We start from the raw sequence: 26,881 nt of genomic DNA, 5'->3' as shown, positions 1-26,881 counted from the left end.
ACAACCAGTTGGAGGACTTACCAAAAGAGATATTCATGAAGAATACCAACCTAAGATATCTGTAAGTCAAAAGTGAAGACTATTCCTCCTAATTTTAGTCCTGCAGGGAATGTAAAAGGACAATGCACAGGGAAAACGAAAGTGTTGAAGAGATAGTTGTAACAGTTACTACACTGAAATGATCAGACATATTCACCAAAGTTAAAAAAAAATGTACTATTGTTTAAAATAGCATAATGATAGATAAGGCCACACTTTGTAGTCGTCAATCAGACAATCGTTATGATATATGTATATCAACCCAGTCCACAAGTTCTTAGCCTAGTTACCATTCCAGTTTTAGGGTAGAAGGAAGGAGGCGGGATGAAAAGTTGCGTAGCCACTGGAGGCTTATTTCTTCCATCCTAGGGGGGAGGAAACTTGTCCACTTCCGCTTAATTCTGCCTGCGTGAACTCTCTAGCGTCCTTTTCGCGGTAAAAGGCTTTACGGGTTACCAGGACAAGACATGAAATGAATGATAATCTTCTTTCTGCTCTGGATTCAAAGTAGTTTGTGGGGGGCATGGGCGGAAGGTTCAAAGGAAAAGAGGCTGTAGCCCAATATCTCTACCAATAGAAAATGAATTACGCTAATCTATCACGCTTCAGATATATCATAACCAAATATAGACGTAAGAGGTACTTGAGTCTTTCAATTTTACAAGAAATAAGGTGACTATGGTAAAAAGAGAATCAATTTAAATTGAATAAACCTATCTGAGACTCTCATGAGAAGAATATAATTAGTAATATAAGAGATATTGTTTAATAACTTTTTCATTTCTCAACTTAAAGTCAGCCCAAGGACATATAATCAGGGACAATGACACTTACAGTGTATATATCTAGTAGAATGTCATCAAATGTTACATCTTTCATATTATATTAGAGCCGAGATACCGCGTGGGATATTTTGTTTTGGTTACAGTGCGAACAACTTTTCGAATGATATTTCCTTACTTGCTAAAAAAGATATTTAAAGTGATGACCGAAAAAAATACAGCGTGAGAAGACTGGTTGTGTTTGGTATCGGAGTTTTCAGAAGACACGGAAAAAAAGATCACCAATCATTTGGGCTCGAGAAACTCGTAAGGGGTGGAAGAGGGGAGTTTTGAGGTTAGCAGAGCGGAAAAAGGTGACTTGTTTTCAAAAAAGAATGCAACATAGTGGCCCCGATAATGCTTGGGCAAAAGAAACGATAGTAGGCAAAAGGAAAGCTTCTTGATTACACTTTTTTCAGACTCCTAGGTTACAGTATAAGAAGAACTTGGCTACCCTGCTTCCTTTTATTATAAGTTATTTTGTTGTTTTCCAAGCCTTTTACTTTTAAGTTTTAATTTTGCGCGAGGCGGTAGAAACATTCAACGTATTAAAAAGGCATTCAATAGTGAACCAGAAATATTTTGTTTAGATTCAGGTGTAAATTTAAAGAAAATTGTTCAAAAGCAATAGCGAAAAAAAACCCAGGTTAGAATAAAATATGATAGCAGCCATATTTAAAACATTTAAACTTTCTGCTTGTTCTGATTTAGACAAATCTGTGTTCGAATAATCTTCTTGTCCACCCCTAGGAGCGGACATCACTAATCATAAAATATGCAAAGTTTGTCTAATACAGCTTGAATGTAAGACTACTATGTCAGGTTTTTTTTTATTTTAAAAGCTTCAGCTAAGTTAGCAGAGATACAAATTCCATTCCCTCCCTATGTCTAGCGAAACAAGCCTGATCGTATCATATGAATCTGTGCGTGCGCATGCAAAATAAAACAGGTTTTATTTAATCTTCAACAAACTATTTTCAGTATACGTTTCATATGACTATTCCAATATTTCCCGCTCCAAACCATTGCTGTTAACTTACCCACCCCTTATCCCCTACTCAGTGTTGCTTGGATTATTATGAGAACTACAATGCATGACAATGTTGGCCTCATTTGTACAGAAGAACGTTGATAATACTCTTGTAAGAATGTCAAATACTGATACTGCCACTAAGTTTCTTACTACCCTGAATGGCTTACATCTCAGTTTACTGTTCAGGATGGAGCTTCCTGTTGATGATAGGATTCCTTTTATCCGCATTGTTATCATCAAGAATGGAACAAAACTTGAAACTCAAGTCTATAGAAAGCCAACTAATATTGCCTTGCTTTTACAATTCCACGGTCATACTGACAAACGCTATAAAGACTCTTTATTAAAGACAATGTTACACCGCGCTTATGCGCTATCCTCCACATTAGAGGCTTTTAATGAAGAGAATGCGCCAAATTACGCTCCATTTTTAGCCGTCTTCATTACCCTTGTAGTGTTACAGACTCAGTTATTTCCAATTTTGTTTCTCGTAAACCCTCTGTAGGGACAGCGGAGAGAAATGCTGACGAGAGCAACAGAGTCAGAGTTAATCTACCATTCAAAGATCAGGTCTCAGCTAATTCTGTTCGGAGACAACTGTGTGATCTCAGTAATAAGATTGGCCTCGTTTTGCAGCCAGTTTTTGTAAGCAAGAAATTAGAACAAGACCTAAAACCTAAAGATCCCAAGCCGTCAATTATTAATCAGCGATGCGTTTTTTATCATTTTGTATGTGATCTGTGCGATGCACATTATGTCGGCTATACGGCCCGACACCTTTTTCAACGTGTCGCTGAACAAAAAAAATTCTGCAATTGGCAAGCATTTTCATGAAGCGCATGGTAGGAGGGATCGTGTGAATGATAGTCATTTTAAGATTCTCAGAAAGTATCAAAGGGAATTTGATTGTTTAGTGTTTGAAATGCTTTATATTAAGAAATTAAAACCTAATCTGAACGTCCAACCGGACCCCATACGTGCTAAACTTTTTGAAATTCTTTTTCCCTTATTGTTCGTTTTTAGTATTTATAGAACTTATTTTTATACAGTCTTGACTTGATAATGACGTTATGTTAAAGTGCACCTATACCCAAAAATCTTTTTTCGCTTAACGAAATAAGCTTATTTTTTGGAGTATTTCTCTGCAAAAATTTCTTAATTTGCTCAAATCTTTAATTTTCTGTGCCCAGTCAAAATACGGAAAATCGGCCGCCATCTTGCCCCACGACCGAGTTTAAAGAGGAATGGCTCTAGCGGGTAATGTGACGTCAAATCGAGAACACGAAAGTCTGCATTTCACACATTTTCACTTGTTTGGGAAGGTTGTCGTCGATATTGTCCGAAATATGCCGACTAGGTGTGTTGTATGAGGAATGTACGAAGCGCGATACCCTCTTGCAAATTTCGCGCGTTGCTACATCCTTCTACAACACACTTAGTCGGCATATTTTCGGACAACATCGACTACAACCTCCCCAAACAAGTGAAAATGTGTGAAATGCAGACTTTCGTGTTCTCGATTTGAAGTCACATTACCCGCTAGAGCCATTCCTCTTTAAACTCGGTCGTGGGACAAGATGGCGGCCGATTTTCCGTATTTTGACTGGGCAAAGAAAATTAAAGATTTGAGCAAATTAAGAAATTTTTGCAGAGAAATACTCCAAAAAATAAGCTTATTTCGTTAAGCGAAAAAAAAAAATTTGGGTATAGGTGCACTTTAACGTCGAAACGTCGTCGATGTTAGCTTTCTATAGCTTTTTATCGTTTTTAAATTTTACAATGTTAATTTGCATAACCGCCATTCCCCTATCATCCAATACTCGAGAGTGAGCTGTTATCGTTACGCCGAAACTATGTTTTGAAGTTCGATCGATCATTCTTCGGTGGCCTCCGAGCTTGTGGGATATTTAATTATAGAGGCAAGCGATCTGGCAAGAGAATAAAGCTATCCAGGAATATTCCAGTCATTGTTCCGCGGCGTTTCGATAAAGCTTTATTTCATTGTAGGAATTTACATAATCTTATCCCGGTCAAGAAAGCAAACAAACTAGCTCCTGTTACTAGCCATCGATTCCCAGCCTCTTTACCGTCGGGCCTTATTTTCAATGCGAGATCGCTTCATCCGAAAGTGAATGAATTAGAGTGCATTGCTGAAGATAAAAGCGCTGATGTTATTTGTGTCACAGAGACTTGGCTATCAGAGCAAATTCCTGACACTGTTGTAAATATGCGGGATTATATTCTGTTTCGAAATGACCGGCCACCCCATGCTGGCGGTGTAGCTGCTCATGTCAAATGTAACATCCCATGTCAGCGGTTGATCGATTTTGAGCTTCGTGGCACTCTTACGGAAACCTTATGGCTTCAAATAAGACCTCATCGGCTCCCTCGCCATATCTCTATAATTTTACTCGGAGTTATATATCATCCACCGAACGCAATGGTTGCAGATAATGAGGAATTATGTAATCATCTACAAAGCGTAGTAGATGCGTACCTTTGGGACCACCCGGAATGTATGGTCATAGTCTCAGGAGACTTCAACCCAAACTCGACCAATGTTTCGGACATCTATAATAAGCGCACGTGCGGACTTTCGCAAATAGTATCAGTTTTCACGCGAGACACAGGCACCCTAGACTGGTGCCTAACTAATCAGCCTAAGCTATTACCAGTTCCCCGACAGCTTCCGAAATCTGGATCCAGCGACCATTTCTGTGTGTATATTCACTCGCGTGTCTGTAAGACCACCCTGGCTAAAAGAACACTAACTCGCCGCGACACGCGTCATAGTCGTATGAGAGAGTTTTTGCCAGTGGCTTACGTCATTTTCCTGGGACAGCCTTTTTTCTTTAAGATCCTATGCTAATATATATTTGAGTTTTTTCATCAAACTCTTATGAACGCTGTTGACTGTTTCCTCCCGCTTAAAACATTTAAGGTCCATGAAAAAGATAAACCTCGGATAACCAACGCGATCAAGATTGCGATCAAGAAACGGCAGAAATATTTAGCCCAGCATGGGAAAGACTCCTTTCTGTTTAAGCTTTGGCGTGATAATGTTCAGCGGCTTATTCACCACAGTAAAAAAGCCTTCTATGAAAACAAAGTTAAAAGTCTCAAGAGCACGCATGTTGGGAAGTGGTGAAAATCGATCAAGAACTTGTCAGGTGTTTCGTGTAGCGAGGGCTTGTGGTATAGTCAACTTATAGATACAGAGACTGTAGATACAGTGAATGATCTTGCAGAAAATATTAATGACTTTTTTGTGCCTCTAACGTCTGGGTTCTCCCCCTTAATATCGGCTGATATGGCGCGCATACGTGCTGATGAGATACCAAGTCATTTGTTTGTGACCAAACGGGAGGCGTATGTCACGCTCCGCAGAATCAAGACCCAGAAAGCGCCGGGGCCTGACGGGATTCCCAACTCTATTCTTAAGACCTTTGCTTTTGAATTGGCTCCCGGTATTGCCGACATTTACAACTCGTCATTAAGCAAGGGGTACCTCCCTCCTCTTCTCAAGTCAGCGATTGTTTGCCCCCTGCCTAAGACGTCACGACCCATGAAAATAGAAGAGGACATCCGCCCCATCAGTCTTACTTTTCAAGTGACCAAGCTATTAGAAGGGTTCACGCTCACCAGGATTCTCCCTTCCATACTAGCGGATCTTGACGTCAAGCAGTTTGCGGTTGCTGGGGATAGTACGGAACAATTCCTTATTTATCTACTCTATTTGATTCTCGAAGCCCTCATAAAGGGAACTGTGTTGTGCGATTGTTTTTCGCGCACTTTCGTAAGGGTTTTGACTTAATAGACCATAAAGTCCTTATAGAAAAACTATCTAAGTTCAATCTAGACGCCAGTTTGGTACGTTGGCTTGCGTGCTTCTTACTCGGTAGATCTCAGGTTACGCGCATAGGTGCGGTCAGTTCTAGTTCCCAGGCTTTGTGCGGCGGAAAACCACAGGGTACCCGTTTAGGGCCTATTTTGTTTGCTTCCATGGTTAATGACCTGATGGCTTCCTGAGGCTTGCGTATCAAGGTTGTTGATGACTTAACTATCATGGAAATTCTTCCAAGAAATTCTCCTTCTGTACTTAACTTCCTTGTGAATGACATCCAAAATTTTGCTAACATCAACAACATGCGCCTTAATCCTACTAAATGTAAGTGCTTGACTGTTGACTTCCTTCAGTATAATAGTTGCAAGGCTCCCCAGGTCGTAACGGGGGGCGCTATTATAGAAGAGGTCTCGTCGTTCAAGCTCTTAGGCGTCAACTTGTCCAATGACCTCTCCTGGGGGACGCATGTTGACCACCTGCTGAAGAAGGCTAACAGACGGTTGTTTGCTTTACGGCAGCTTCCATACTTGAGTACGCCTCTACTGCATTTGCCAATTTACCGTCCTACTTATCTAAGACCTTAGAGTCAGTGCAGAGGCGTGCTCTCACCATTATTTGGCCAGGTCATTCGTACTCAGAGACCCTAATGCTAGCCGGTATTGAAACCCTTGATGCACGCCGTAGTGCTGCCTGTGAATCCTTAATAAGTCGTATTCATAATGACAACTCCCTTTATACTGCAATGTATACCGACGTTCGTAAATCTTCAGACCGCTACAATTTAAGATTAAATCGTACTCACTATCACTCAAAAAAGTCCACCGATCGTTTTAAGAACTTTGTGATAGTCAAATACTCGCCAGCTTAATCATACTCGCTTTTTTTTATAATAAACATTATCATTTTCAGTTGGTAGTATCATTTTTATGTAATTGCTATTTTTACTTGTATGTAGTTTAATGCATTTTGTACAGTTTTCCCCCTTTTTTCCCTATAATTCTTGTTGATATTATAAACCTGTAATTCAGCATTCTCTGCAAGAGGTTTGAATAAACGATATTATTATTATTATTATTATTATTATTATTATAAGCAATGTTTTGTCGCAAGTTTTTATCGTCAAATGTTACTCCACTCATTTAGGCGGACGAAGGAATGGCAAAATTGAGAGTGTGAAATCGTACCTTGGTACATAGCATGGGGTTATACCAAGTTAATCCAGCGAAGAACAAGGCTTCTTATTCACAAAAATCCAATACAATTTTTGGCCTACTCAAGACTACGAAATTTTAGGACCCCAAAGAAAAGTAACACGGAGGTTAAAATACGCCATTCCTTGTCACGCAATTCGAAGTGAAAGATCAACAATGCGCACGTTCAAAAGACATCAGGCAGTTTTGGGGCGAGAAATCGTTTCTACACTCTGGATAGAAAGCTTATTTAGTTCAACTTTCGTTGTTTCTGTTGCTCAGGTTACTTCATATTTAAAATGTTAGCGGTTATTCTCCAAACAAAACAAGCCAAAATGCAAAATCGTCCCATACGATACGGATACAATTTGAAACTGGTAATGAACCGTAAAATCAATATGTCTGCCATATTTACACTTTGATTTGAGTATTTTTCACGAATTTGTACATACCATGCATTAGCGCCAAACATGGATTGTGCATTGGCTTCACAAGTTACTGCCGTGAACTGCATCCTGCTGTTCTCGGATTGCATGACATGCAGACCCACAAGTCCTGGGCCACAATTTTACAAACAATGGTATTCTTTCCTTATAGTTCTTGCTCACTTTTACCAAATGTTAATTTCTCACGCGCGTAATTTATAGTCATCTTTTATAGCCATCTTTTTATCCTCTCTTTTTTTTTGTCCAAACTGATGGTGTTCAAGAGAATGTGACGTTGTGTTACATGTACCGTATTTAGAAATGAGTGACAGGGATCAAATGTCAAGTACTTTTACTTATTTCCAGGAGTTTTGCCCTTTTGTTCAGACCGAGTATTCGCCACGGAGGTGTTTTTTCTTAGTCAAAATAAAGTAAAACGGTTTGTTTAACCGCGGGTTTATTGAGTCGTTCTCAACAGATGGGTTCAGTGAGAGATCCAGTCTTTCCCGACAGTTACTTTTCTTCTGGGGAATTCTAAGCCATCCTTTTGTTTGAAAAAAAGCAGTCTCTTCTTCGAAAAAAGACAGACGTCGTTTAAGGAGTGGAGAAGTTACATCCATTGACAACAAACACGCCGATCTTTTGTTCTTTTTAAGTTGAAGGATGCGTGAGTACTTTTCAGCACCACTGCAACGTGTAGTGGCGTATACAGTATGGCACGTGCATAATATAGAGGAAAGGCACTCGGCTCTCGACAAGGCAAAGATACTTTACATTTAAAAACATCAGGAATGATCTAGTGCACAGCCCAAATTGCCCCTTCTGAAATCTCAGAGTAAATTGTTCAAGTGTTACCCCATAGCTGGGCATTGCGATCTTCGAGAAAGACTGCCCGTCCGCCGTGGCTAAGCAGAAGGCCTTCCTAGAAGAGAAATTTAAAATAAGAAAACACACTGAATTCAAAGCAGATCTGTCACAGATGGCTCAAGATATGAGGCATGGAAATCATTAATATGGAGCCGCATATCAGTCATTGTAGATAAATTCCTAGCAGCCAAGCAAATGATGGTCGGTTGCCTAGAAAGTAGGGTTTTCCTCCCGCAACTCTGAAGCACGCTGGCGCAGAAATCGTCAGCGGCAATTGGCCCGAAAAGTAAAGGCCCATTAAAAAATGGCAGCAAATAATGACAGCGCGAACACATCAAACAAACTATGTCTAAGGCGCTTCGGCATGGTGGATGAAACAGAGAGAGGTGACCGGTTTTGGAATACCAACTCCGTAGAGACTACGGGATGAGAGACCTTGATGATGGGATGAGACTACGGGATGAGACTACGGGATGAGACTACGGGATGAGACTACAGGATGAGAGACCTTGATGATCCCTGTAGTGTTTCACGGTCTGTGAAACATTCGGATTCAACCAAATTACACGCACACAAAACAGATTCAACTCGACACTCGACCATGTGCTTTTAATTCATCCAGTTCCTTTCGGCCGTACACAATTACACCATAGGTACTACAAACCCGTGTTAGAGGAAATCACAGGCAACAAGCTGGAGCTTGTGGGTCCCTTGGTGGATGGCTTCCTAAAGGATATCGGGTTCTCTATTAATGCAAAACTCGCTCGCTCCAAAATGACCGATCTCATGGTGCCCATCATTCTATTTATGCCATCTCAAATCTTTAAGCATATCTGGGTTTTAGTACAAGGCTACGGGGGAAGCGTGGACTGAAACAACCAAGAACGGTGAGAAAATCACGCTCAATTTGCAAAAGGCTCGACAAGGCAGAGAAAATTTAGTCTCCAGCGAGATTTAAGGGAGAGAATTTTCTCAAGATGAGGCACTTCGAGAAAATGCCTGAGGATGGTCGCGTGCTTCAAAGTTACAGCGGCAAGTCAATTGTTGTTGTCAGGCAAACTACGCCGCTTCAAATGATTAATTCAGTAAAACAACAAAGGGTAACGACCATATTTTACATGCAGCGCTATGATCGATAGCTCTGCAGCTCTACATAACATTCGCATTTTCTGTCTTATTATCTCAGTCTTTGCAATCAACACTTACAGGATTCCTGCTCGGTTATTCATTACCGGAGGCAAGGAAATTCTTTTAGCAGAAGGAACTACTCAATGACAGTCCCAGGACTCTAGAAATACCGAAATCACAACGGTTACGTTGACGTTTTGGCTTCTGAAAGCTCGTTGCTAGCCGATAGGGTACCTATCTTAGACGAGTCGTTTCGTGGAGCAGTCAGTCAAAAAGCCTGATTTTTCTTTCTTCTGCCATAGAAGTGAAAGGCCATAGCCACTCAATATGAAAGAAAAAAAAAAGGTTGGGAAGCATTATCCAATGTGAAATAAACGACTGAAAAGTGCTCTTTAGCCTGACGCTTAAATCTGCTCAAGCTGTGAACCCGTCGTCACGTGACCTCTAGCATAGCAACGGGAGGAATTTACATAGCAACCGGCCATCGTATTCATATAATTAATAAAATAATTCATTAATTAAACAAAAATGATATTTACTTCTTTATATCTGCCACGATTACAAAATTTCTGGGTGCAAATTCTAAAACTTATTCTAAGCTTTTTTTTCCACACCAATATCTCAATCTTAAGCACAAAAGCTCATGAATATTATACATAAGGGAATAGTACGAGAGTGCACGGCGTGTGAAACATGAAACATTTATGCACTTTTTTTTCAGAGTCTATCATAACTTTTGTTTTTGGTATTATCATTATTATTATTATTATTATTATTATTATTATCATTATCATTATCATTATCATTATCATTATTATTATTATTATTATTATTATCATTATTATACAGCGCCACAACGAACTTAGAGACTTAAAAGTTGAGCTTTTAGAAATTGTCTGCAAAGATGTGGAAATCGAGCCCCAATACCAAGACACGGCAGGAGAGCAATTAAACAGTGGTTCCAACATGGCGCAAGATGCAAGACTAGACATTGATGCTCGTGGTTTTTGGGAACACAATCGATCTGCATTTAATTTCGATATTCGAGTTTGTCACCCAAACGCGGAATCGTACAGAAATCTGGAACCGCAGCAGATTTACCGCATGCATGAGAATGAGAAGAAACGTTCCTACTCAAGACGTGTTCTGGACATCGAACATGGTTCGTTTTTACGCCTCTTGTGTTCACTTTGACTGGTGGAGTGGGCCAAGAATGTTTGACACATTACAATCGCCTTGCAGAACTCATTGCAGACAAGAAAGGAGAACACTATTCAAAGAAAATTTCCTGGATCAGGGCAAAAACTTAATTCGTTTGCATTATTAAGATCCGCCCTAATCTGCCTAAGAGGATCCAGAATAATTAGAAGGCCCAAATTGGATTTTACTAATGCACTGACCTAGATCTTTAAAGTTCAGAGGCTGCCATTTGTTAGTTAGTTTCTTTTTTTTTTAAGATAATATTTTGGTCGGCCTTTTCATGTATTTTTCGATTTTGAAGGATTTTATCTTAATTTGTTTCTAAACATTTTTGATGATTAGAGTGGATTATCGTTATCATAGTGTGTATCCTCTAGTTTTTCTTACATTTTTATTAGACATTTTAACACGTTTTTTTCGATTTTCAAGCATTTTATCAAAATTTTGTTTCTAACTTTTTGTGATTATGGTGAATAAAGGATTATTATTTTAAATTATTATTATCACTATTATTTTTCTTATCATCAATTTCGTTTCTCATATAAATTATTATTATTATAATCATTATTATTATTGTTATTATCACAATTTATTTCTATATTTTTTTTTGGAGCAAAGAGAGTGCAGGCGCGAGCCTGTGATCACGTACGGTAATCCTCCGCAGCTTTTTAATCTCTTTCGTCATCTGATTCTGTGACTATGCTGTCAAGATTTAAGATGTTGTTTGGATCTAACAATTGTCCAAGGTCTTCGAATTAGCTAGGCTTCAATGTATTTCTCCAGAGAAAAGCTAGATCTGAAAATTATTGCTCAAATTATTCATGTTAAAAAAACAGAATATTTTGATATCTTCCAAATAAAAGTCAACCGTCAAGGACCTAGAATTAAATCCTCAACTATCAAAATCAAGAACGATTCATCATAAAAAATTAATTGTCAAAATAAACATCGTCCCCCCACCCTTCCCCCTTAGCCCCTTAGTTACAACTCCTTGATACATTTTGTCACCCAAAGAGGTTGGAACTTGGTGAAATTTTTACATTTGTACTACAAAGACGATAGGATTCCACAGAACTTGGTTGTCTATGAGGACGCAAAGTAATAAAGTTTACCTAAATCAATTACGTGTCAAGCAGTCATAAATCTGGTGGGACAGACAAATGGCAAAGAAGCTGGAAGAAAGTGGGGTGGGGTTACGGGTGTACAAGAGATACGTGGATGACATAAATGGGGTCATGAACGCTTCCGCGGCTGGTATCAGATTTGAGGAGGGAAGTTTTACCCAAGATGAGAACTTTGCACAAATAGAGCAAAATCTCAAGCCAGATAATCGATGCATGCAGTTGTTTCAGTCGATTGGAAACAGCATACACCCTTCTATAAGATTAGAGGTCGACTACCCTCGCGACATGTGGATGGAAAACTACCCATTCTCGATTTAAAAGTCTGGATGGAGAGGAGAAGGCATGTAGGTGATGATGGGCAAGACCGTGATATACAGGTCGTGTTACATGAGTTCTACTACAAAGATGTTGCGTCCAGATCTGTGATAAATGCAAGATCGGCCTTACCGTGGAGTTGCAAGAGAACAATACTTAGGCAGGAAATGTTAAGGATTCTACTCAACTGTAGCAGGGAGTTACCCTGGGAGGTTATTGTTGCTCACGTCAACCACATGATGTTACGCCTTCAATATTCTGCTTACGATCAGAAGTTTCGAAAAGAAGTAGTACGGTCAGCGTTGGCTGCCTACAACCGACTAGTGGAACTGGATGCGAATGGTGAGAAGCCGTTGCATAGGCCACGGGAGTGGAAGGCGCACGAACGGGCGCGAGAGAGAAAGAAGAGACGTGACAACTGGTTTAGAAAGGGTGGTTATGAAACAGTGATTTTCGTCCCAGCAACGCCTGGTTCCCAGATTAAACGCAGGTACATGAGAGAGATCAAAGCCACAGAGTCTAAGATCAAAGTTGTTGAGTAATCTGCAACAACCCTTAAAGCCATGCTCCAAAAATCAGACCCTTTCAAACAGAGGCGATGCACCAATGCTGACTGCCTTCTCTGCCGGATTGACGGATAGGGATCATGCCGAAGTACGGCTATTACATATGAGTTGGTTTGCTGTACTTGTAAATCGAAATATGTAAGAGAGACGTCCAGAAGTGTGTATACTCGTGGTAGAGAACACTTCCATGCTTTATAACGGCGAGAAGAGAGCTCTGTTCTGTGGAGACATTGTTGTGAAAGGCATGGTGGAAATGAAGTGGGCTTTGTAATGAATGTAACGGGGGTTTTTCGTGACGATGCAATGTTGAGGCAGATAACGGAATCTGTGCTGAGATATAAGGTTGAAGAGGGCAAGTTAAACAATTCCAAAAGCGAGTAGAATCATGTCAACTTCCCTAGGGCAGTTATGGCAATGTGACGGTTCTAAAGACCTGGTCCCGAGCGGCTACTTTTCGTGTGTTACTACACGAAGCGCGCATTTTTTCAAAATTTTTCAAATTTTTAGTTCTTTGTTGGTCATCAGCTGACGAGGTCGTAGACGAAACTAATTTTGAAGTTTTCGCAGTAGTGTGTTGAAAGTAGAAGTTAGTTGGAGTTTGTTCACTTACATGGGTAATATGGTAATCATAAATCCTTAGGGAAAAATAAGGCGATGTCCACAGGAATGCGGAAACTATACGATATCCTTGTCCGGAAATGATATTTTGGAAAGGGGTACTGCTCTTAAAGGCATCACGTTTAGTATCAATATTGCTTTTTAAGTTGTCAAAGATTTGATCTATAAGATCGGCGATAAGCTCTGAACCATAAGAGCTTCTCCGTGGGATTATTCGAATGTGCTCACCTCCAGATGTATCGCCAGCAGCTGGGTTCATATTACAAGGGTAGAAATTATCGTAACCGTATGCGCTATCTTAAATCTGCAATCCTGGGGTGAACACTCTTAGCTTGCACATGACCTCTTTATCTACTTGGTCAAATTAAAAGTACAGTGGAACCCTTCTAAACCAGACCCTCATTAAACCGGAATCCTCTCTATACCGGACCTTTTTTTCGGCCCCCAAATCTCTTTAAAACATTTTCTCTATTTTTAACCTAAATAAACTGGAACCCCTCACTTCCGGAAACCGGACGCCTTTTTCAGTTCGTAGTCACATACTGATTAAGAAATTGACCTCGATAAACCGGACGTGAAGGTTTCAAGCTTGCCGCCAAAACTGTCATGTTGCGGGTGAAATCACTTGCGAAAACAAACAAAGTAGCAAACATCACTATGTTTGAGAGACCAGCGAAACGCCAAAGAATCGAGTTATCGTTAGAGAAGAGTACTAGTATTGAGTTGATAAAATGCACGGAAACGGTGCCTTAACCAACACTGAAGGGTCTCAGCGGTAAATTTGGGATCGGTAAATCAACTGTGGGTGATATTTTAAAGAAGAAAGAAGTCTACAAATGAATCAAAAGCGGCGATCATAGTATCCTGTGTAACATTGAATTTTTTGATAGGTTAAATAAAATGACGTTAGAGAGCTTCCTTGTAATCTATGCTGTCAGTTCCTTTACTAATGAGCTTTATTAGTGCTCGTGCACCATGTACTGGTACTTAAAGTCAGACAGTACATTCTGCCGCATAAAACTGCCTCATGGGTAAACCCTCAGTACACCGGACACCCCTCTAAACCGGACATTTCCTCCGGTCCGAAGGGCGTCCGGTTTTGAGAGGTTCCACTGTAACTGATCATTATTAGAATGTGTAAGAAATTTTCAACGCTCGCGCAAAAAGAAACGGGAAAAAGTTATTTTGAAGTTTTCTGAACTTTTTACTTCTAAGTTTTAATTTTGCGTGGGACGGTGGGAACATTCAACGTATTAAAATGGTGCTCAATATTGAACCAGAAATATTGAGGGAGGCGACGTGGCAGAGTGGTTAGGGTGCTGGACTTGTAGTCCGGTGTCCTGAGTTCAAGTCCTCCACCCTGCCACTCACTGGATTTGTTCTCGGTTGCCCCTAGTTCAACTCCTCGGCTGCGCTCTGTAAATAGACTACAGGTCTGCCTCCTGCAAGTGGGGATTTTTAAGCTCTTAATTAGTCTACATTGTGGCTGAAAAGCCCCTAAGGAAGAGCCTCAATTAACGTGTATTATTAGTATTATTATTATTTTATTAAGATTTAGATGAAAAGTTTAAGAAAATTTTTTAAAACCAAGAGCGGAAAGAATAGGATAGAATAGAATATGGTAGCAGCCTTTTCTAATACATTCAAACTTTCAGCTTATTCCGATTTAGACAAATCCGTGTGCAAATAGTCCTACTTATCCACCCTTAAGAGTGAACATCACTACGTATCATAAAATATGCAAAGTTTGTCTAATTGAGCTTGAATGCAAGACTACTACGTCAGGTTTCTCTTGATTTTTCAAAGCTTCAGCTGATTCCTCAACAGAGATACAGATATTATTCCGGCCTCCCTGTCTTGCGAAATAAGCCTGATCGTATCATATATGAATCTGTGCGTGCACAATGAAACAGGTTTTATGTAATCTTCAACAAACTATTTTCAAGATACGTTTTATATGACTAATCCAATATTACCCTCTCCAAACCATTTCTGTTAATTTACTCACCCCTTATCCCCTACTCAGCGTTGCTTGCATTATTATGAGGACTACAATACATGACAGTGTGTAATGTCAAGCCTTGTGTATTACAACAATAGGTAATAGGATGCGGGTGAAAAACCATTTGTAAGAATCAACTTGTTTTCAGAACTGAAAAAATCCAATTTATCTCAATTCATATTGTCACAGGTTATAGCTTGTTATCCTCTCTGGTGCCTTGAGATGTTAGACTAAAATGGAGATATCAAATCAGTGACAACATTGGTTTGATGAGGTGTATATTTTAGGTCCTCGTATATGTACATGAGGAATAGATTCAAGCATATTTATTCTCCGACCTTTGTTGTCAAATGCTATGTAATTTCTACTAAATATACTAAACTTTGGCAGGCTGCTGAACCACAACCAGTTGAAGAAATTACCATCAGGCATTTTCAGTAACAATACCCAGCTGTATGTGCTGTAAGTTTGGAGTCTTTCTTAATATTAATGTAAGAGGAACAAGTCCAATCCCACCTTCAAAACAGACATTTAAATGCGTGGGTTATATTATATTGCATGTTTCATGCGTATTATTGGTCATGTCCCAATAAAGCCGCACTAAAACACAGACTAAGAAATTTCCTCTAAAACATGCATTGTATTCCTTCGCAAAAATGGATTATCAAAGAAAAATTAAGGGAATTTGTTGAGGAATCATTCTAGGGTCACATTTACCGTTAGACCCTTCCCCTCTTCCTTAAATAGTCTTGCTATCAAGTCAAGAATATTCTATGAAGTTCAGTGTTCAAGGCTGTGTTTCATTCTTATTGTGTTTATTCTTCTTTGCACGAAGAATGAATGAAAAAACGAAAAGAAAAAACAGCTTAGTGACACCTATAGTGAAAACCCAGTTTAAATGAGCCAGTCATTTAAACTTACAGTGCAGTAGGTGTACACAACTAATTGAAAATGTGTTATTACCGTTAATTTCTCTCCAAGCGTCTATGAAACATTATCACGGTATACGCGAAATTTACAAATTTTGTTGATCTGAAAAAAATGTTCAAGACTTTAGAGGGGGTACGAGTCCCATGTACTAGTCATCCCTAAATCCAGACCCCACATTCTAGTGTCTCCGAACCACGTTTCTTCAGCTCAATGAAGTAACAAAATACATGTGGTGAACATCTCAGCTCTTTTCTCTGCACATTATCACAAACTACTGGACGACGGTGTTAGATACCTCACGAGCCCCACGGATTCTTTAAGGCCTTTATAGAGACATCCGGTTTCTTATAACCGTACTTGAATTTGTCTATTTACTGTTGTTAATATTTCTGTTAAACTGGATTAAGGGATGCGCTAGAATTAGGGTGCAATGAGGGTCTGGTGTGTTGTTTCCACTTTGTCCTTTTTCCAAGTCGTTTAGTTGAAAATTGAATTTTAAATCTGATAGAAATATTTCGTGGATGAGAAAAGGGTACAACATTGAACAGGAAGAAGCTCTTTTTTTTAGAAATTTGAGGTTATAACTTCGGATATAAATACAAAGAAAGTAATAAAATAGCATCATTCAAAACAAACTTTTACATGGTGAGCGACTTTGGCCGAATTTTTTCGCAGATCAAATTAACTTAATTACTTAAGAGCGGCCATCCACATCTACATTTATTAGTCTTGCAAAGGGGGGCCATCCCTTAATATCGCCTCGAGGTATGCAATATGAAAAAGTCGAAAATCCCCAAGCTTTGCCTCAATATAGGAGTGGATGAACTATTTTTAGACAAAGTTCTTTAAGTTCCAATGCATTTTTATTTTACGCGGTCAGGTTCACTGAATAAACAAACCGGTAAATGTGACCAACGATTTCTTAATGGAAAGAACACGTATTTACGAACAGTCTGAAGTGTTATCTGTCCAATTCCGTCGCGAACTAAGTTTCTGGGCAATTTTAGTTATTTTCATTATTCCACTCATTTAGGCGGACAAAGAAATGGGGAAATTGAGAGGGTAAAATCGCATCTTGGGACATGGCATGGGGTTATTCCAAGTTAATCCAGCAAAGAACAAGGCTTCTTATTCACAAAGATCCAATAAAATATTTGGTCTACTCAAGACTAAGAAATTTTAGGACCTCAAACAGAAGTAACAGAGAGGTCAAAATACGCCATTCCTTGTCACGCAATTCAGTGGAGGTGAAAAATCAACAATGCGCACGTTGAAATGACATCAGGCCATTTTGGGGCAAAAAATCGTTTTAACGCTGGATAGAAAGCTAATTTAGTTCAACTTTCGTTGTTTATGTTGCTCAGGTTACCTGATATTTAAAATGTTAGCGGTTATTTCCCAAACAAAACAAGCCAAAACGCAAAATCGTCCTGTACGATACGGATACAACTTGAAACTGGTAACCAACCTTCAGATCAATATGCTTGCCATATTTACACTTTTACCAAATTTCACGCGCGTTATTTATAGTCATCTTTTATAGCCATCTGTTTCTGCTCTCTTTTTTTGTTGAAACTGATGGGTTTAGTGAGGGATTTAGTCTTTCTTGAAAGTTACTTTTCTTCTGGAGAATTCTAAGACATCCTTTTGTTTGACAAAAAGCAGCCTCCTCTTCAAGGAAAGACAGAAGACATCGTTTAAGGAGAAGTTGCACCCATTGACAAAAAACTCATCGATCTTTTTTTCTTTTTAAGTTGAGGGATGCGCGAGTACTTTTCAGCACTACTGCATGGTGTAGCGACGTATACAGTAAGGAAAGTGCATATTTATAGAGGAAATTAAAGGCACTCGCTTCTCGAGAAGGCAAAGATGCTTTACATTGAAAAACATCAGGAAGGATCTAGTGCACAGCCGTAGATTGCCCGTTCTGACATTGCAGAGTTAAGTGTTCAGGCGTTACCGCAGAGCTGGGCATTGCAATATTCGAGAAAGACTGTCCGTTTTAGCGCTAAGCAGAAGGCCTTGCTAGAAGAGAAATTTAAAATAAGAGAACGCACTCGATTCAAAGCAGATGCGGCACAGGTGGCTCAAGATAAGGGGCATGGAAATCATGAATATGAATCCGCGGATCAGTCATTGTAGATGAATTCCTAGCAACCTAGCAAATAATGGTCGGTTGCCCAGGTTTTTCCTTCCGCAACTCTGATGCACGCTGCCGCAGAAATCGTCAGCGGCAGTTGGCACGAAAACTAAAGGCCTATTAAAAAATGGCGGCAAATAATGACAGCGAGAGCACATCAAACAAACTATCTTTAAGGCACTTGGGCATGGAGGATGAAACAGAGAGAGGAGACCGGTTTTAGAATACCAGTTCCGTAGAAATGAAGTTTTCTGCGGAGAAACAATGGTCAAGGAGGGTTCGTTTTGCAGAAAATAACCCCAACTACGGGATGAGACTTTGATCCCGTGTTAGAGGAACTCACAAGCAACAAGCAAAGAAAATTTAGTCTCCAGCGAGATTTAAGGGGGAGAATTTTTACAAGAAGCGGCACTTCGACAAAATTCCTTGATAGTCGCTTGCTTTAAAGTTGCAGCGGCAAGTCAATTGTTGTTGTCACGCAAACTACGCCGCTTCAATTTATTTAGTAAAACATCAAAGGGTAACAACCTCATTTTACGTGCTGTGTTATGATCGAGAAGGATTTGCAAAGGACTCAAATTTACAAAAGCTATTGAGTTTGAACACTATCTTGCTTGACAGTTAATTAGGTAACAGCAGGACTTGGTAATGTTTTGTTAGACCTTGTCACGAAATTTCATATAGCTAAAGAATGACAACCCTGAATATAATCTGAAACAAAGTTCTGAAAGGAAATATGTTTATTAATACAAGCATATATTTTAAAATTTAATCTTCATATCTTGGAGACAGAAATACACTGAAGTAAATAAACAGAAGTATGGTTTTACCTAAACATAACAGCTAAAAGCTTGTGTTTATTATTTGACAAACAATGATGTCCGATTCACTTATGAAATTATCCTATCACTGAGTATAGAGAATTACTCCTATTAAATGAAAAGTTTATTTATCTCTGTATACTTCAAACTGCTCTTAAAACTATCAAGCTGCAACCTTTTGTAGCTTTTATTTAAGACAAATCCATTAGTAAAACAAATGCTTTGTGTCAACATAACAAGCAAAATGCTGAGTCATTAGTTATTAACCCTTTGACCCCTAACAGTGACCAGCATCTAATTTCTTCTCACAATATTAACCCCAAATTAAACATGAAGTCACAAGGCTGAAGGAAATAATTACTAGCTAAAGGAGCTCTTGATTGTTAAACAATTCTTCCTTGTCAGCACCTTGAAAAATGTATTGAGAACAGTATAGAGAATATTCATACTGGTGTTAGCACGTAAAGGGTTTAGTGGTCAACCCTTTATGTAGAAAATTCCATAAATACATTAGAGCAGAAACCCTGCCTCTAAAATGGAAGCCAGTTAAAAAAAAAAAATGGGTTTATAAGTTTTCTATGTAATATATCAGTGCATACCAAGTGATATCAGTGACAACAGTACTTTTGTATTCCGACAGGTTTAACCTGTCTAACAAACAGCTAATTTAAACAATTTTGCACCAGTTTTAAAATATTCTTCTTATTAAGTAGGCATATTACTCACATTACTGGTACACAGAATTTGTTGAGAGCTTAGTTATCATTCTCATAGTAAGTGTGCCTTATTGTGCACCAACTTGACCAAGAAAAATACACTTCACATCAAATATTTCGGGAGATTTAAACTGTTGATTAAAAAATAATTCAAGTACCCTTCCCAAGCCAATGCACCTTCAAGGTGCTTAACTAGAATTTCCTTATTACCTGCAGTGCTTATTCCTCTACTATGTGAAGCTTCCTTTAAACCAGGTACTGTCATCAAAGTTGGATTGCTAGCTACACTTCTTACCTCAGTGGCATTGCAGAACTTTAGATGAGACCACAGTGATAAGTTATCAGCAAAGCAAATATTGCACTATTTACAGATTACTATTTACACTGATTCTGTCGCGCCTCTGCTGCTTACACAAGTCACCAGGTTAATACTAGACAAACAAACTTGACAACTGCGCAAATCATTTTCTTTATTTCCACCACAATTGCAAACATTTGGTTGGTAACAGCGTGGTGAGAACGTCATTGGTAGTGTGAGGTATATGGAGAGGGCATTGGTTGATGTTCTGGGAGGTAAACAAGCAAACATAATTACTTCGCATTACTTGCCACAAGTGTCAACTAAAAAACGGTATTATAAGGGCAATGCAATGGCTTGATTGCCAATAAGCCTAACTGGTAACTTGTTATACCTGTTAGCTTCATCACTAAAATTTTCTTTTACTCTTGAAGCCAAGTATCCCAGTCCAAACCCCCCACCCCCCCCCCCCCCCACCTGATGCATGCCTTATATGAGGAAAATTTCTCTACTGCAGATATTGCTTTAGGTCCACCTCTGATTTCTGTAACATCTCCTGCTTCCTAGCACGCTTCCCAACACTGTCTGTACCAGAAACCCTCAAAAGAGTCTCTATTCCCTATAGGTGCTCCCAGAGCAGAAACAAAAGGATCAAACTTTCCTCTTCCCACTGCCTCTAAGTACAGGAGATCAAAATAATGTTGCCAGGCAGTGATCTTACAATGCATGGGTTCTGGCCTTAACCTGTCTGGAAAATGCCCAATCCTAGGAAGACCAAACTGTCGGATGCATTTTCAGCCATGAACTGTAACTATTTTTTTTCTGAAAAGGTTTGGGGGAAGAGAGGCAAGAAAATTGTTTACCTTTTCAGTATTAGAGGTTCTCATTTCCTTAGTGTACGGTTTCCAGGTGTCATCTTTACCTTTATCCATTCCAAAACTACCCCCATAGTGTTCATGTTTCCTTTATGAACATTTGCATTTGGGGAAGGATATGTAGCTGCCTGGTTGAGTTTATTGGCAGCCGAGCTCTGCCAGGACATGCCTGCTCCTGGATGAAATTTAACAGTGCACCCTTTATCACAAACAGTCAAAACATTACCTTCAAACATTTTCATCTCTTCAGTGAGCTGCTTCCAGAGGTCATGCATTATTTGATCTTTTTCTTTTACACTTACACCTGATCACCAAAGTTCCAGCACACCATACTTCCAATTGACATTGTCAGCTCATTTGTTTCAGGAGCTCCATCATCTGAGAACTGAAAAATTAAATAATTTTCATTTTCATTGAACCAGACAAGTTTACAAGAAAGATGGGGAACTCTCATGTGCAAATCAATAATCATAAACACCAGGCCAGGGACTGTGCGAGAAACACCTGATGCCCCTGTGGATCTGATGGATCTGTGTGACATGACCAATGTCTAAACTTTTAACAAACTTGTCAACATTATCATCTGAGAAACTGAGCTTGGGTAACCTTAAGTCAACTCCAAGACATTTAATGTTAGATACCAGCCATACTTCTTTTTCAGTATTAAAAAATCAACTTTGTGTTTTACAGACAAGATTTATATATTGAAGTGGCACAGACTGTTTCAGTACATCTTCTGAATATTGATAGTCATTAATGGCTCTCTCAGAAGTACCCCGAAGAAATTAGCCCCTCATAGACCACTTTCATAAATGGCTGCCAGATTAATATTCTTTCATTTAAATTTAAATTAGCCTTTCTGGCCTCGTTCTCCAGTACAAAATTCAAAAGAATACATTATTTCAAGCGAGGCCAGAAAGGCTAATTCAAATTTAAACAAAAGAATATTAATCGGGCAGCCATTTATGAAAGTGGTCACTGGTTTCGTAGCTTGCATTGGCAGCCAAAAAATCCCATGCCCCATCCAATAGCGTATCTATTGTAGAGGAGTCGTTTCGTGGAGCAGTCAGTCGAAAGGCCTGATTTTTCTTTCTTCTGCCATGGAAGTGAAAGGCCATAGCCACTCAATATATATAAAAAAAAGGTTGGGAAGCTTTATCCAATGTGAAAGAAACGACTGAAAAAAGCTCTTTAGTATAAAGAAGCGCACATAGAATCACGTGCGACGTCGTTAAAATTATAAGACCTATTAAAGATCTCTAAAGAAGTGTAGGTGAAGGAAATGCCACCAAGGAAAGCACAAACGCCCTGTGGATTCTCAAAAATAGGATTGGCCTATGGCTAATATATGTTACACGGATGGATGTCTGATAGATCGGCTACGCGCGATCAACGAGATTTAATTATAATAATGCAGTGGACACGCTTTCGTAACAACGACTACAGTATTTCCGGGTGCAGATTTTGAAAATTATTCCAATCCTTTTTCTTCTTTTTTTTTAACACCAATATCTTAATCTTAAGCACGAAAGCTCATCAATAAAATAAATACCAGGATATGAAACATTTGTGCATTTTTTGGTTTTTCAGAATTTATCATCATTGTACACATAAGTTATTGTGATGTTTTCCAAGCCTTTTAATTTAAGTTTTAATTATTTTGCGTGGGACGGGGGGAATATTGAACGTATTTAAAAACTGTTCAATATTGAACCAGAAATATTTTGTTTAAGATTTAGGTGTAAATTTAAAGAAAATTGTTTAAAACCAACAGCAGAGCCAGCCTTATCTAAAACATTCAAGCTTTCTACTTATTCCGATTTAGACAAATCTGTGTGCAAATAATCCTACTTATCCACCCTTAAGAGTGGACATTATTAATCATAAAATATGCAAAGTTTGTCTAATACAGCTTGAATGCAAGACTGCTATGTCAGGTTTCTTTTGATTTTTAAAAGCTTCAGCTGATTCCTTAGCAGAGATACAGATTTCATTCCCTGTCTCTGTCTTGCGAAATAAGCCTGATCGTATCATATGAATCTGTGCATGCACAACAAAATACGTTTTATGTAATCTTCAACAAACTATTTTCATAATATGACTATTCCAATATTTCCCGCTCCAAACCATTGCTGTTAATTTACCCACCCTTATCCCCTACTCACTATTGCTTGGATTATTATGAGGACTACAATACATGACAGTGTGTAATGTCAAGTCTTATGTATTACAACAATGGGTAATAGGAAGAGGGTGAAAAAGCATTTGTAAGAATCAAGTTGTTTTCAGAGCTAAAAAATTTCAAATTTGTCTCAATTAAAATTGTCCCAGATTATAGCTTGTTATCCTCTCTTGTTACCCTGCCTTGAGGTATCAGATCAATGACAACATTGGTTTGATAACGAAGTGTATATTTTAGACCCTCGTATCAGTACATCAGGAATAGATTCAAGCACATTTACTCTGATTGAACTTTGTTGTCAAATACTATGTAATTGACACTACATTTACTAAATTTTGACAGGCTCCTGAGCAACAACCAGTTGAGGAAATTACCATCAGGCATTTTCAGTATTAATACCCAGCTGGGAGGGCTGTAAGTTTGGAGTCTTTCTTAATATTGGTGTAAGAGGAACAAGTCAAATCCCACCCTCAAATCAGACATTTAAATGCGTGGGTTATATTATATTGCATGTTTCATGCATATCATTGGTCATGTCCTAATAAAGCCGCACTAAAACACAGACTAAGGAATTTCCTCTAAAACATGCATTATATTCGTTCGCAAAAATGGATTATCGAAGAAGAATTTGTAAGGGAATTTGTTGAGGGATCATTCTAGGGTCAAATTTACCGTTAGACCCTTCCCCTCTTCTTTAAATATTCTGGCTATCAAGTCAAGAATATTCTATGTAGTTCAGTGCTCAAGCTGTGTTTCATTCTTCTTGTGTTTATTCTTCTTTGCACGAAGAATGAATGAAAAAACAAACAAAAAAAAAAAAGCTTAGTGACACCTATAGTGAAAACCCAGTTTAAATGAAATTGTTTGGGGCTGCGTCGGTGGGAGTAACGAGGGGCTAACGCTCTAAACGTCAACTTTTGTAATCGTTACGGTGGCCAATTTACCACTTCAACTTTGTTGATATATCCAGTTTAAATGAGCCAGTCATTTAAACTTACAGTGCAATAAGTGTAAACGACTAATTGAAAATGTGTCATTTCCCTTAATTTCTCTCCAAGCGTCTATGAAACATTATCACGGTATACGCGAAATTTACAAATTTTGTTGATCTGAAAAAAATGTTCAAGACTTTGCAACCACGAACCACGTTTCTTCAGCTCAATGAAGTAACAAAATACTAGTGGTGAACACCTCAGCTCTTTTCTCTGCACATTATCACAAACTACTGGACGATGTTAGATACCTCACGAACCCCCACGGATTCTTGAAGGCCTTTATAGAGACACCCGGTTTCTTATAACTGTACTTGAATTTGACTGTTTACTGTTGTTTATATTTCTGTTAAACTGGATTAAGCGATGCGCTAGAATTAGGGTGCAATTGGGGTCTGTTGTGCTGTTTCCACTTTGTCCTTTTTCCAACTCTTTTAGTTGAAAATTGTTTTTAAATCTGATAGAAATATTTCGTGGATGAGAAAAGTGTAAAACTTTGAACAGGAAGAAGCTCTTTTTTTTTAAAAGAAATTCGAGGTTATAACTTCGGATATAAATACAAAGAAAGTAATAAAATAGCATCATTCAAAACAAACTTTTACATGGTGAGCGACTTTGGCCGAATTTTTTCGCAGATCAAATTAAACTTAATTACTTTAAAGCGGCCATCCCTAAATATCGCCTGGAGGTGTGCAATATGAAAAAGTCGAAAATCCCCAAGCTTTGCCAGAATATAGGTCTCGATGAACTATTTTTAGACAAAATGCTTTAAGTTCCATAACATTTTTATTTTACGCGAACGGCGGGAAAATCGGTTTGGTGGCTTTCATATCAGAGTTCACTAGTATAAGTCCAGACAACCCACAATTTGAACGTCGGTTGAGAATAAACAAACCGGTAAATGTGACCAACGATTTTCTCAATGGAAAGAACACGTATTTACGAATAGTCTGATGTGTTATCTTTCCAATTGTCGCGAACTAAGTTGTTGGACAATTTTTGTTACTTTCATTATTCCACTCATGTAGGCGGACAAAGAAATGGGAAAAATTGAGAGGGTAAAATCGCATCTTGGGACATGGCCTGGGGTTATACCAAGTTAGTCCAGCAAAGAACAAGGCTTCTTATTCACAAAGATGCAATAAAATATTTGGGCTACTCAAGACTACGAAATTCTAGGACCACAAACCGAAAAGTAACACAGAAAAGGCATCAGGCCGTTGTGGGGCGAAAAATCGTTTTAACACTGGATATAAAGCTAATTTAGTTCAACTTTCGTTGTTTCTATTGCTCAGGTTACCTCATATTTAAAATGTTAGCTGTTATTTCCCAAACAAAACAAGCCAAATCCAAAATCGTCCAGTACGATACGGATACAATTTGAAAATGGTAACCAACCATCAAATCAATATGTTTGCCATATTTACCATCTAATTTTAGTATTGTTAATGAATTTGTACATACCATGCATTAGCGCCAAACATAGATTGCGCATTCGCTTCACGAAATGCTGTCGTGAACTGCCTTCTGCTTCTCTCGGATTACACGACATGCGGACCCCCATGTCCTGGGCCACAATTGCAAAGTACACGTCAGTTATCACAAACACTGGCATTCTTTCCTTATAATTCTTGCTCACTTTTACCAAATGTTAATTTCTCACGCGCGTTATTTATAGTCATTTTTTATGGCCATCTTTTTTTTTTGTTCAAACTGATGGGTTCAGAGAGGGATTCAGCCTTTCCCGACAGTTACTTTTCTTTTGGAGAATTCTAAGACATCCTTTTGTTTGACAAAAAGCAGTCTCCTCTTCAAGAAAAGACAGAAGACATCGTTTAAATAGAGAAGTTGCATCCATTGCCAACAAACACGTTGATCTTTTTTCTTTTTGAGTTGAAGGATGCGTGAGTACTTTTCAGCACCACTGCAAAGTGTTGCGGCGTATACAGTACGGCAAGTGGATATTTACAGAGGAAAGCCACTCGCTTCTCGACAAGGCAAAGATGCCTTTGAAAAATATCAGGAAGGATCTAGTGCACAGCCCTATTTTGCTACTTCTGCGATTGCAGAGTAAAGAATTCAGGCGTTACCGCCGAGCTGGGCATTGCGATCTTCGAGAAAGGCTTCCCATTTTAGTGCTAAGCAGAAAGTCTTCCCAGAAGACAAATTTAAAATAGGACACACTGGAGTCGTAGCAGATCCGGCAGAGGTGGCTCAGGATATCGGGCATGGAAATCATGAATATTGAGCCGCAGATCAGTCATTGTAGATGAATTCCTAGCACCCAAGCGAATGATGGTCAGTTGCCTACGGTTTCCTCCCGCAACTCTGATGCGCGCTGGCGCAGAAATCGTCAGCGGCAGTTGGCACGAAAAATAAAGGCCTCTTCAAAAGTGGCGGCAAAGAATGACAGCGCGAACACATCAAACAAACTATGTTAAAGGCATTTCGGCATGGAGGATGAAACAGAAAGAGGAGACCGGTTTTGGAATGCCCAGATGAAGTATTCTGCGGAGAAACAATGCGTAAGGAGGGTTCGTTTTGTAAAAAATAAACCTAACTACGGGATGAGAGACCAAGAATGGTGAGAAAATCACGCTCAGTTTCCAAAGGCTCGACACTGCAGAGAAAATTTGGTCTCCGGCGAGATTTAAGGGAGAGAATTTTCTCAAGAAGCGGTACTTGGAGAAAATTCCTGAGGATGGTCGCGTGCTTCAAAGTCAAACCGACGGGTCCAACCTCGTTTCCAGGGTCT

General features: G+C 39.0%; 1 long non-coding RNA gene and 1 pseudogene across 1 annotated transcript; one reads left to right on the top strand and one right to left on the bottom strand.

Annotated features, from left to right (window-relative positions):
- Window positions 1-5,203: 5,203 nt before the first annotated feature.
- On the top strand, window positions 5,204-9,358 carry LOC148737459 (uncharacterized; annotated as a pseudogene).
- A 9,606-nt stretch (window positions 9,359-18,964) lies between these two features.
- On the bottom strand, window positions 18,965-21,442 carry LOC148737458 (uncharacterized). The gene is made up of 2 exons (XR_015996112.1): window positions 21,179-21,442; window positions 18,965-20,345 (listed from the first exon to the last, which is right to left on the bottom strand). It is a non-coding gene; the product is annotated as an uncharacterized LOC148737458 (long non-coding RNA).
- Between the last annotated feature and the right edge of the window lie 5,439 nt (window positions 21,443-26,881).

The sequence above is a fragment of the Stylophora pistillata genome, chromosome 2 (genome assembly GCF_964205215.1).
Source record: "Stylophora pistillata chromosome 2, jaStyPist1.2, whole genome shotgun sequence".
NCBI lineage: Eukaryota > Metazoa > Cnidaria > Anthozoa > Scleractinia > Pocilloporidae > Stylophora > Stylophora pistillata.
The sequence above is the reverse complement of the archived record's forward strand: the minus strand, read 5'-3'. Positions and strand labels throughout refer to the sequence as shown.